The 10657-nt window shown below is 44.4% G+C and overlaps 1 protein-coding gene across 1 annotated transcript in view; it reads left to right on the top strand.

The window, feature by feature from the left end:
• The window catches only part of LOC137436478 (spectrin beta chain, non-erythrocytic 1), a 213486-nt gene extending 210103 nt beyond the window's left edge, over positions 1–3383 (top strand). The window contains exon 41 of the mRNA XM_068130302.2: positions 1–3383. This exon is cut by the window's left edge and continues 209 nt beyond it. The gene's annotated coding sequence lies outside the window, so the exon portion shown is untranslated.
• The last annotated feature ends 7274 nt before the right edge of the window (positions 3384–10657 follow it).

Genomic DNA, 10657 nt, shown 5'->3' with positions numbered 1-10657 from the left:
TAACCACTATACACATATTTTTGTTCCATGATGTTTCTTATTTTGTTTCATAGTTATACTTACCCCCAAAGCATTCATGTAATGCATTACTTTGCTTTGATCCAGTAAGATTTTTTTGTCCTTTACTCTCACGAGTCATTCAAGCCTGGAAATAATACATTTCTTTACTTCTTCTCCCTTATTCTTAATTGACCAGACATGATGATGCCATGGGTTATGATGTCATACAATATGTATGCAAGACGTCACAGCATGTCTGTTGCATAAAGAAGGAGTGAGAAGGTGTGAGAGTCTGATGGAATGTATTGGCTTCAATCCTGGCTGTACTGGATTTGTAACAGCAGATGTGCTTACAAAGTATGCATTTATCCAGGCAGCTCTGCTTGGCAGATTATATGCTTTAGTTGAATAGATTTTAGAATGTGTTCCGGGTTTGTGCTTGTTATGTCTAATGACAGTGCAGTGCATTGCTCAGGTTCTGATTACGTAAGAAATGGCTCGTTTTGGTGGAATGCAGTCAGTGTCTAATAAAGGAGGTGCAAGGATGTATAGAAATGAATGTAAGGGCAGCACACACTTTAATGAGCGTGTTTCTTGGGATCATTTGGGGATTTTGTGCAGCATGGCCTCGTTTTAGTACTCCGAGAACAAAACCAAAACCACTAATTATCTGCCAGCAGCTTTCCCATTGGAAAGGAAGTTTTCCACAATCTACATATGCAAAGGTGCTGAAGTTAGTTTTGTTAACTCAACCGAGTTATGTCTTCACTTATTATAAGGCAATGCATTCGCTTATCCAGAACCACCTTTTTCATTTGACCAGTACCTGTTTGGTTAAAATGCACTTCTTTTCCATTCCCCCCCACCCCCGAGCTCATGTCACAGCTGCCTGATTGCCTTGGCCATAGAATGTACCCTCTGGAACACTGTGGCAAATTGTACTTGCCTGAGGATGTTCAACAACTTTACTTGGACACGTGTGTAGAGGACACAATGGTCTCTGTTCATATGTGATAGAGAAGTGCGCTCAGTGAGGATTTTTGGCTTATCCTGTAGCGCTGGAGTTGTTTTAGCTCTTGTAACTTTTCGTGATTATGAAGCTGCCTCATGCTATGATATTTACTATGACACAAGGCCTGCAGATGGCTGTGACAATTACTGGAAGTCAGCTTATAATTGAGCTGTTACGTTGTAGAATCTCTCATATCTTCTTTAAAACCATTCAGTATCATAAACGTTTAAAATCATCATGTGGTTGTCTTTTTGTATTGATTTTGGTCACATTTATGGCAAAATGTCTTTCTTACTATATCAGCATTCCATTTAAGAAAACGTCCGCCTTTAAAGGGCCACTGACATGAATAGTTTCACCACGACCCACCTTCTGAGATTAAACGAAAAGGCATCTTTTTGTTGAAATCTTGACCTAGGTTGGTGGGAATTGTTTTGAAAAGTAAGCCAGATATAAGATATCAAAATGACCGGCATGCTGCCCTTTCTGTACCCGATTGAGCAAATATTCCCCAAAATGGTACCCAATATGTTACACATGGGGGAGACGCAAGATGCCACTAGATTGGCAACAAATAATTTTTCACTCCAACGAAATACAATCAAGTATAGAATGGTGCTATCGGTTGCAGAAAATGTGCGACATCCTATTTGGTCGAGAATTTAGCAGCAAGCCCACTGGAAACACGAATTAAGAGAAAATAAATAACATCCGTGTCAAAGAAAAATTAAAGAGATGGATGGAACCCAAAGAAGTTTGTCTCCCTGAATTGTAATGTATTGGGACGCTGTTTTTGTTAGCCTGTGTTGTAAAGTTGACCCCTCGGTGGTGAAATAGAGCTCGTTAGAGACCCCCCTTCCTTTCTGAGGCCGACGATGTGTGTATTTGTGCAGAAATTCTAGTTTATCTGTGTTATGCACTTTATTACATTTTTAAAGAATTGTGGTCGGAAAAAGTAATCTTTTTGATCATCATCATCTTTCTTGCACTACTTTTTTTTTTTTTTAACTATCAAATTACGCCTTTCCCCTGAAACAGGTTAGTGTGTTGACAATTTTATCTTGCTTCTTTATAACTTCTTCTCAAACAAATTCTGCTCCTCTCGGCCGATATTTCAGAAATTACCGAAGTTGACTGATCTTTTTTTTTGTCCTTCTTACAAGTGCCTTTTGCAGTTACTCAGCCGGGGAAATGTATTGTCACTAATTTGATGACACTGGTTGTATTTGTAATTGCCAGATTTCATTTCCGTTTACTCATGGCCATTTAAAGATCAGCTTGTGCGAGCCCAGTTGGTTTGCTAAAGTTGTAACGGCACCAGACTTCACAACTCTTATGTGCCTCACTTCAAAATGCATGGAAGACATGTGACCTGGCCTGTCTTCAAACAATCGGGGCTAAAATCATCAGAACAGATACATTGTCCTGAGTAAGAGAAGTCAAGTCCTCCCTTGTTCGGCAAACAGAATCTGAGCATTTCTGTGTTGTTTTGAAATATTTTGACAAAAAAAAATTCACATTGTCCTTATTTTTTAATATTGGAACAGAATCCACTCGTACATCTCTTCATATTGGTAAAATATGCAGTTAACCCTTGTGAAAAAAAAGAGTCCCACACTTTCCCATCCTCAATGTGGAAAACAACCTTCAACTTCTGACATCATTTCTGGTTTCTTCCTCAGAGTGATCTTTTCCCAATAAGTGGAGCATTGGACTGATGGATAGCTATTGAGATAGTGAGTTATCAGAGTGGGTTTTGAAATGGTGGATTATTGAATGAAATTAATGAATGAATGAATGATCGTTTATAAGGCCATTTTCCCCGCGAGAGCGGGGGTTAGCCTTGCGGGCCCCATGACAATCATGGTTCCCTGTTTGAGGCAATGTTTTTATGGCCGGATGCCATTCCTGACGCCAACCCTTGGTCGCCTCTTACGATGCGCAGGGATACGGTGTACCAATTCTAAACCGGGGTACACACCGGGATTATTGAAATGATCAGTTATCAAATGGTTGGTTATTGAAATGATCAGTTATTGGAATGATAGCCTTGGTGAGGTATTGAAATGCCCGGAATTGGAGTTAACACGGACACTTTGATAAGTTCAATGAGTTTCATTCTTGTTTTTGGGGTTTTTTTTCCTAAACATTAAGCCAAAGTAGGTGAGCGTGTCAGTGGCCCTTTAAATTACATTTACTGGACAATTTCGTTTTGTGCTGGGATTGTCAATGTGCTGCGCATGCTGCTGTTATATGACTTGCTAAAATGCATTCATTCTCTTAGCCTGGGAGCATTACATGCTAGGATCGCTTGAACAATCGGAATAAATGCAAAAGATGTTAAAACGCTCAATAAAATTGTACACTTCGACCTGTCGTGATTTCCTTAATGTAGTTCATCTTTAGTGATTGCTTTATAACAAACAAGCATTCTGAGTATTGCGCTGCAATACATGTCCCCTTCAGGCAGTCTAACCACCGTTTAGAGGCCATTTTTCCCCGCAAAGCGGGGGTTGGCCTTTTCGGGGACCGTGGTAGTTGTTGTTTTTTTGGTCCCCTTTTTGCAGTCGTCCGGAAAACTGTTGGGGAAATTACCAAAGTTCAAAGTGCCATAACTTTGTCAAAAATGATCGAAACGTCGTGAAGTTCAAACTTGATCTGTAACTTATCATAAGGAAACCATGTACCAAGTTTGAAATCATTAGCATTAAGAGTTTAGAAAAATAGTCTGGAAAACTGTTCTTTGCGTGACGGACGGACGGACAGACTGACAGACGGAGGGACGGAGTGCAAACTTATAGTCCCCTCACCGGAAGCGGTACACCGGAAGGGGACTAACTCGATGGTATTCATAGAATACTTACTCTGCACATTCAACTTGGTGCGACCCAACTCTTCTGTTTTTGAAGGTTGTTTTTTTCTTTGATCCAATATGGCTGCCAGACCATGTGACCGATGACATTATAAACTTACATTCTCTAATATAATTGTTGCGTAGCTCACGCTCAATAAATTTCAAACTGATCAGACTAAGTGTTGTTCCGGTCGAATTATGACGTCATCATTAACAACACTTATTCCCCATGGAGTTATTTACAATGATCCACATTTAATTTTTTTCCATCGAGCGGTTTTGGAGATATAGAAGTGCAACGTTTTACGGTTTTTCCAATATGGCGGCTGTACCACGTGACCTATGATGTCATAATTATTTTTTAAAATTATACAGGAGGAAGCACTCTTATGGTCGAAATTTCGTGTCCATCGGACTAACAGTTGTAGATAAATAAAAAAATTCATACTGATCAGATTAGCATTGAACTTGTCGAATTATGATGTCATAATTAAGGTACCGATGACATCATTAACATATCTTATTCCCCATGGGGAGTACTTGACAATGAGCCTTTAAAATTTTTTTTCCATTGAGCGGTTTCGGAGATATAGAGGTGTAACGTTTTTCCAAGATGGCATTCGTACCACGTGACCTATGACGTCATAATTATGAATAAAAAATTATACAGGCGGAGGCGCTCCTATGGTGAAATATAGAGGTGGTTTTTGCTTCGCGAGCGCAGGGTAAAAATATACTGTACTCATTTTCATCATGCTACCTGCCTAGTACCATCAAAAATACTGTACTCATTTCCAAGTCCACTGGAGGCCCCAATGATAGGTTATTGAATGGCAGTAAATAGGTTATTTTATATGCAGAGGACATACAGGTGTAAGCGTGAATATTCAACCCAATATTCATAATGGAAAATGTATTCGAGCAAAATAGATACAGGTGGTAATATAAGGGAGGGGAAGAAAGAAAGGTCAGTGATACACGAAGATATCTGATAGATATGTTTAAGACAATGAAGGGTATTGGCACAACAAATGCCGAAGTTCTTTTCAGTCCATGGACAGGACCAGGGGCCACGGTCCAGGTGTAAAAGAAGAGAGTTATGATGGTAACAATAAGGCAAGGGTCTTTCACCAAGAGCATAGAACGGCTTCCCTGGAAAGGGAGTGACAGCAGAAACAGTATATATAGGTTTAAACTGGAATTAGATAGGAACCTAGAAACATTGGGATAGAAGGTTACTGGTAGGAATACTAGATAGGCAGGCAGCTTTAATCATTGATTGGTGATTGTATAGACATATAGTCATTGTGATGGAGGTGAGAAAGTCTCATCAGAAGGTGAATGTGCTGCCAATGTTTATTCATTCCTCACCGTACAACCCCTTCATCCCGATAAACAAAATAGGGGCAATGCCCCTGGCTGGGCTCACCTGAAAAAGCCAGGGAACCACGAGTAGGCGTGGATGACCCATGGAATATATAACGGAGAAGAAATTAAATAATACCTATTTTTGGGGACAAACCCTTGATTTTTTTAATGCCTTGAACAAACTTTGGTACATCACAGGTGATGAAGGTTCTGGTAAAGTTTCATCAAAATTGTGTGTGTCATCATGATAGTACCTGCCGTGTCGTCATGATAGTACCTGCCGTGTCATCGTGCTGGTACATGCTTGTACTTGCTGTGTCATCATACTTGTACCTGCTGTGTCATCATGCTCGTACCAGCCATGTCATCATGCTAGTACCTGCTGTGGCATCATGCTAGTACCTGCTGTGTAATTATGCTCGTACCAGCCATGTCGTCATGCCAATGCCTGCTGTGGCATCATGCTAGTACCTGCTGTGTCCTTATGCTCGTACCAGCCATGTCATCATGCTAATGCCTGCTGTGGCATCATGCTCATACCAGCCATGTCATGCTAGTACCTGCTGTGTCCTTATGCTCGTACCAGCCGTGTCATCATGCTAATGCCTGCTGTGGCATCATGCTAGTACCTGCTGTGTCATCATGCTAGTACCTGCTGCGTCATTATGCTCGTTCCAGCCATGTCATCATGCTAATGCCTGCTGTGGCATCATGCTAGTACCTGCTGTATCATCATGCCAATGCGTGCTGTGGCATCATGCTAGTACCTGCTGTGGCATCATACTCATACCAGCCGTGTCATCATGCTAATGCCTGCTGTGTCATCATGCTCGTACCAGCCATGTCATCATGCTAGTACCTGCTGTGGCATCATGCTAGTACCTGCTGTGTCCTTATGCTCGTACCAGCCATGGCATCATGCTAATGCCTGCTGTGGCATCATGCCAATGCCTGCTGTGGCATCATGCTAGTACCTGCTGTGGCATCATGCTCGTACAGACGTACCTGGCGTATAAAGTAACGTGTGTCGATACTGCATTATATTGTCGTGATCAGTAATGAATATCGTTGTTTTCTACCGGTTCGCACCACACGCTTATTTGCTGACGTGTTGACGTTGTCGCGCATGTGAATTGGTAACAAGCGTTACGCCTAGGTCCCCCGTCGGGGAAGTGATGTGAGTTGACAAAGTGGAACACGCAGAAAACATGCTATGATATGATATTTCGCTCACAAGGGTCAGACATACATGGAGGTGGCCATCTTGGATTTTGACGTGGCGACCCAATTTTCAATAGCGTTCTTCCTTATGCCGAGATACACCCACACACCAGAAGGTACTTCGCTTATTTTTCAAGATATTTCGCTCACAAGGTTCAGACATATATATGGTGGCGGCCGTCCTGGATTTTGACGTGGTGACCCACTTTACAATAGCGGTCTTCCTTATGCCGAGATACACCCACACACCAGATTATAAGTTGGTACTTCGCTTATTTTTCGAGATATTTCTCTCACAAGGTTCAGACATATATATGGTGGCGGCCATCTTGGATTTTGACGTGGCGACCCAATTTTAAACAGCGTTCTTCCTTATGCCGAGATACACCCACACACCAGATTAGAAGTTGGTACTTCGCTTATTTTTCGAGATATTTCTCTCACAAGGTTCAGACATATATATGGTGGCGGCCATCTTGGATTTTGACGTGGCGACCCAATTTTCAATAGCGTTCTTCCTTATGGCGAGATACACCCACACACCAAATTAGAAGTTGGTACTTTGCTTATTTTTCAAGATATTCATCTCACAAGGTTCAGACATACATGGCGGCGGCCATCTTGGATTTCGACGTGGGTTGCACCCACACACCAAATTCGAATGTGGTCCTTCGCTTACGCACGCACGCACGCCCGGACGGACGCACGCACGGACGGAGGGGAAAGCCATAGTCCCCCTTTCGCTCCGCTGAGCGACGGGGGACAATAAGATTGCCATTAAAGACATGATGATGTTCAAATATTTATATCCAAATAAACATAGTTCGACCAATAAAATGACTATACTGAAGGAGCTGCGCTCCAACGCGAGTCGAAAGAATTGACGCGACCAAAGACGGAATTCGTCCGAGTTGCTTTATTGAAACAAAACAGCTCAGGTATTCTGACAAGCCCGTTTATCGGGCAGCAATATATATACACATTTATGCCCGGGAAAACCGAGACCGGGCATGCCCGGGTGTCAAGGGCGAGTCCTGGAAAGGCGAGTCTGGACATGCCCGGGCGTCCTGGACGCGGCCTGGCAAGTCGAGGCTGGGCGTCCTGGACGCGGCCTGGCAAGTCGAGGCTGGACGTGCCCGAGCGCTCTGGGTGAGCCCTGGAAAGGCGAGAGCGGGCATGCCCGGACGCTCTGGGCGAGCCCTGGAAAGGCGAGTCTGGACATGCCCGGGCGTCCTGGACGCGGCCTGGCAAGTCGAGGCTGGGCGTGCCCGGGCGCTCTGGGCGAGCCCTGGAAAGACGAGACCGGGCGTGCCCGGGAGGTTCGGGCGTGCCCGGGAACAGCGAGTCCGGGCATGCCCAGGAGAGGCGCGTCTGGGCCCGTCCGGTCGAGCCCGGCATGGCGATCGCGCCCTGGCCGCGTCCTGGCATGTGCAAGGCGATTGTGTACATTCAGCGGGAACCGCTACAATACCTTGTATCGGTACTTCCTTTACCATGAAATGATGAATACTCTGTGAAAGTGGGCCGCAAGTCAGTAATTGTTTTATCAGAGTTCCCAGCTGCTAGAAAGTCGGATAATTTAACCCTTACATAAGAGCTGTCCTGAGTTAAAATTTCCTATTCAAAGAATAACTTACCGGCGGATAATCCACGGTTGTTCAAAGGCTGGGTCCGGTAGGATAGTTATCCGCAGGATAAGGCCTGGAAAAGGCGTGGTTACTGTTTTGATTGGCATATGGTGGTATCCCACAATACATTGCATCGTCTCATCTGCTTGAAAAAGAGTCATGGCGGGTGAAGTCAGTCACATTAGAAAGAGAAAGGTAAATTTTACTCCAGCCGAACGGGATATGCGGCAGAAGATCATATAAAGTTAATTAAGAGTAAATTTTCCAACAACCAAACAAAGAATGCGAAGGTGTGGTTGATAATCGCAGATACCGGCAACATTGTCGGAGCAACTATCACTCGGCAGAGGAAGTGAAGGTGAAATGGTTCACACAATGACATTGTGTAATGTGACTCGACAGACAACGATCGATTGTCGTACGTTTATGAACTCGAAGGACGCAGGAGACATTCCTGTTTCACGTTCGCGCCATCTGCACTCTGACTCTGACGTAACTCCCGGAAACGGAAATAAACCTGTTTAAACACGGGGAACGTTTGTATATCCATACCTGACACATTGGATCAATGTTTACACGTCCATACATGACACATTGGATCAACATGTTTACACGTCCATACATGACACATTGGATCAACATGTTTACACGTCCATACATGACACATTGGATCAATACGTTTACACGTCCATACATGACACATTGGATCAATACGTTTACACGTCCATACATGACACATTGGATCAATACGTTTACACGTCCATACATGATACATTGGATCAACATGTTTACACGTCCATACATGACACATTCGATCAATACGTTTACACGTCCATACATGACTCATTGGATCAATACATTTACACGTCCATACATGATACATTGGATCAATATTGTTGTGAATTTTGGGGTAGAGCGATATATAGATCAGGTAGATCTGTGTAGGTATCATGCTCCGATTATCGTGATGGGGAACCCCACATGTAATAGGTTTGTTTAGGCGGTTTGTTCGCGTAAGTGTATATTTGTGGTCATGCAAGGATGATCCTTGTCCTAACTGGAGTAGGGATTATGTTAATTCCCCTGTTCGTGAGACCTGTGATCTATCCTTCGTCCCGTATGGCAACGCACTAGACACGTAGAGTAGTTAGGCCCATTAGCACACACACTAATTAAATTCTCCCCCCCCTCGCCACCCCCCCCCGCCCTCCCCCACAACAAAACTCACCGGAAGCCAGTTCGGGGCGCTGCCGATAGAACCGCAGCCAGCTACATCACCAACTTGCATGGCAACACTCATCGCTCGGGCAGGCCGAGAGCCACGCTCAGGACTCGTGATTCTGTCATGCTCTTGAAAGATTTATCCGAGAGGGGACACAAAGTGGGAAAGGATAAATTACAACAGGTGCAGAAGACAGTAACCTATTTTGGACATGCTATCTCACAGGGAAAACGAGATTAGGACCAACAACGGGTCACCGCAATTGTAGAAGTGCCGCGCCCGCGTACACGGCGCGAAATGCTGCGATTTTTGGGAATGACAGGATATTGCCGCACTTGGATAATAGATTATGCCTTGTTAGCTAAACCACTGTATGAGGCGACGGTGAAAGATGCTCCTAATGTTATATGCTGGACAGAGGAAATGCTTAAATGCTTTGACGGAATGAAACGCGCCCTAGCCACAGCCCCCACGTTGGGGTTGCCAGACTACGTGAAGCCCTTTACACTGTACTCACATGAGATGAAGGGTTTTGCACAATCTGTATTAACGCAGGAACATGGGAACCGGCAGCGTCCGGTAGCCTATTTTAGTAAAAAGCGTGACACCGTGGAACAAGGCTTACCCTTGTGTCTACGGGCAGTCGCCGCCACTCGGTATGCGGTGGAACGCACAGCAGACATTGTTATGGGACACCCCTCACTTTGAAAGTGCCCCACTGCGTCACTTCACCACTCCTTCAGAAGCAGACACAACACCTTCCTCTACGCGGCTGATGCAATGCGAAACCACTTTAATATCAGCACCAAATTTAAAGGTCGAACGTTGTACCACACTTAATCCTGCCTCCCTCATGCCGACCCCGGAAGAGGGGGAGGAACACACCTGCCTGGAGCTGGTGCAACAGGTCTCGACCGTGCGACCGGATACCGAACTGCCAAACCCGGGTCTTGTGTTTTATGTTGACGGATTAGCCAAGCGGGCCCTAAATGGGTCTTTGTTATCAGGCTATGCAGTATGTTCAGACAGCGAGGTGATAGAAAGTGGTAGACTCCCACCCACTTTCTCAGCACAGCAAGCCAAACTTTGTGCTTTAACTCGCACATGCACTCTCGCCGCAGGCCAGAGCGTTAACATTTACACAGATTCCACATATGCTCATGGGGTGGTACACGATAAAGGGGCGATTTGAAAAATGTGAGGTTTCTTAACAACCTCGGGATCGGTCATTAAGAATGGAGATCTAGTGGCTGACCTCTTACAAAGTATAATGTGGCCGCACCACATTGCGGTTATTAAATGCTGCGCACATCAGAAACCGACAACAGAGATCGCCAAAGGTAACGCGCGTG

The sequence above is a fragment of the Myxine glutinosa genome, chromosome 11 (genome assembly GCF_964187855.1).
Source record: "Myxine glutinosa chromosome 11, kmMyxGlut1.1, whole genome shotgun sequence".
Lineage (NCBI taxonomy): Eukaryota > Metazoa > Chordata > Myxini > Myxiniformes > Myxinidae > Myxine > Myxine glutinosa.
The sequence above is the reverse complement of the archived record's forward strand: the minus strand, read 5'-3'. Positions and strand labels throughout refer to the sequence as shown.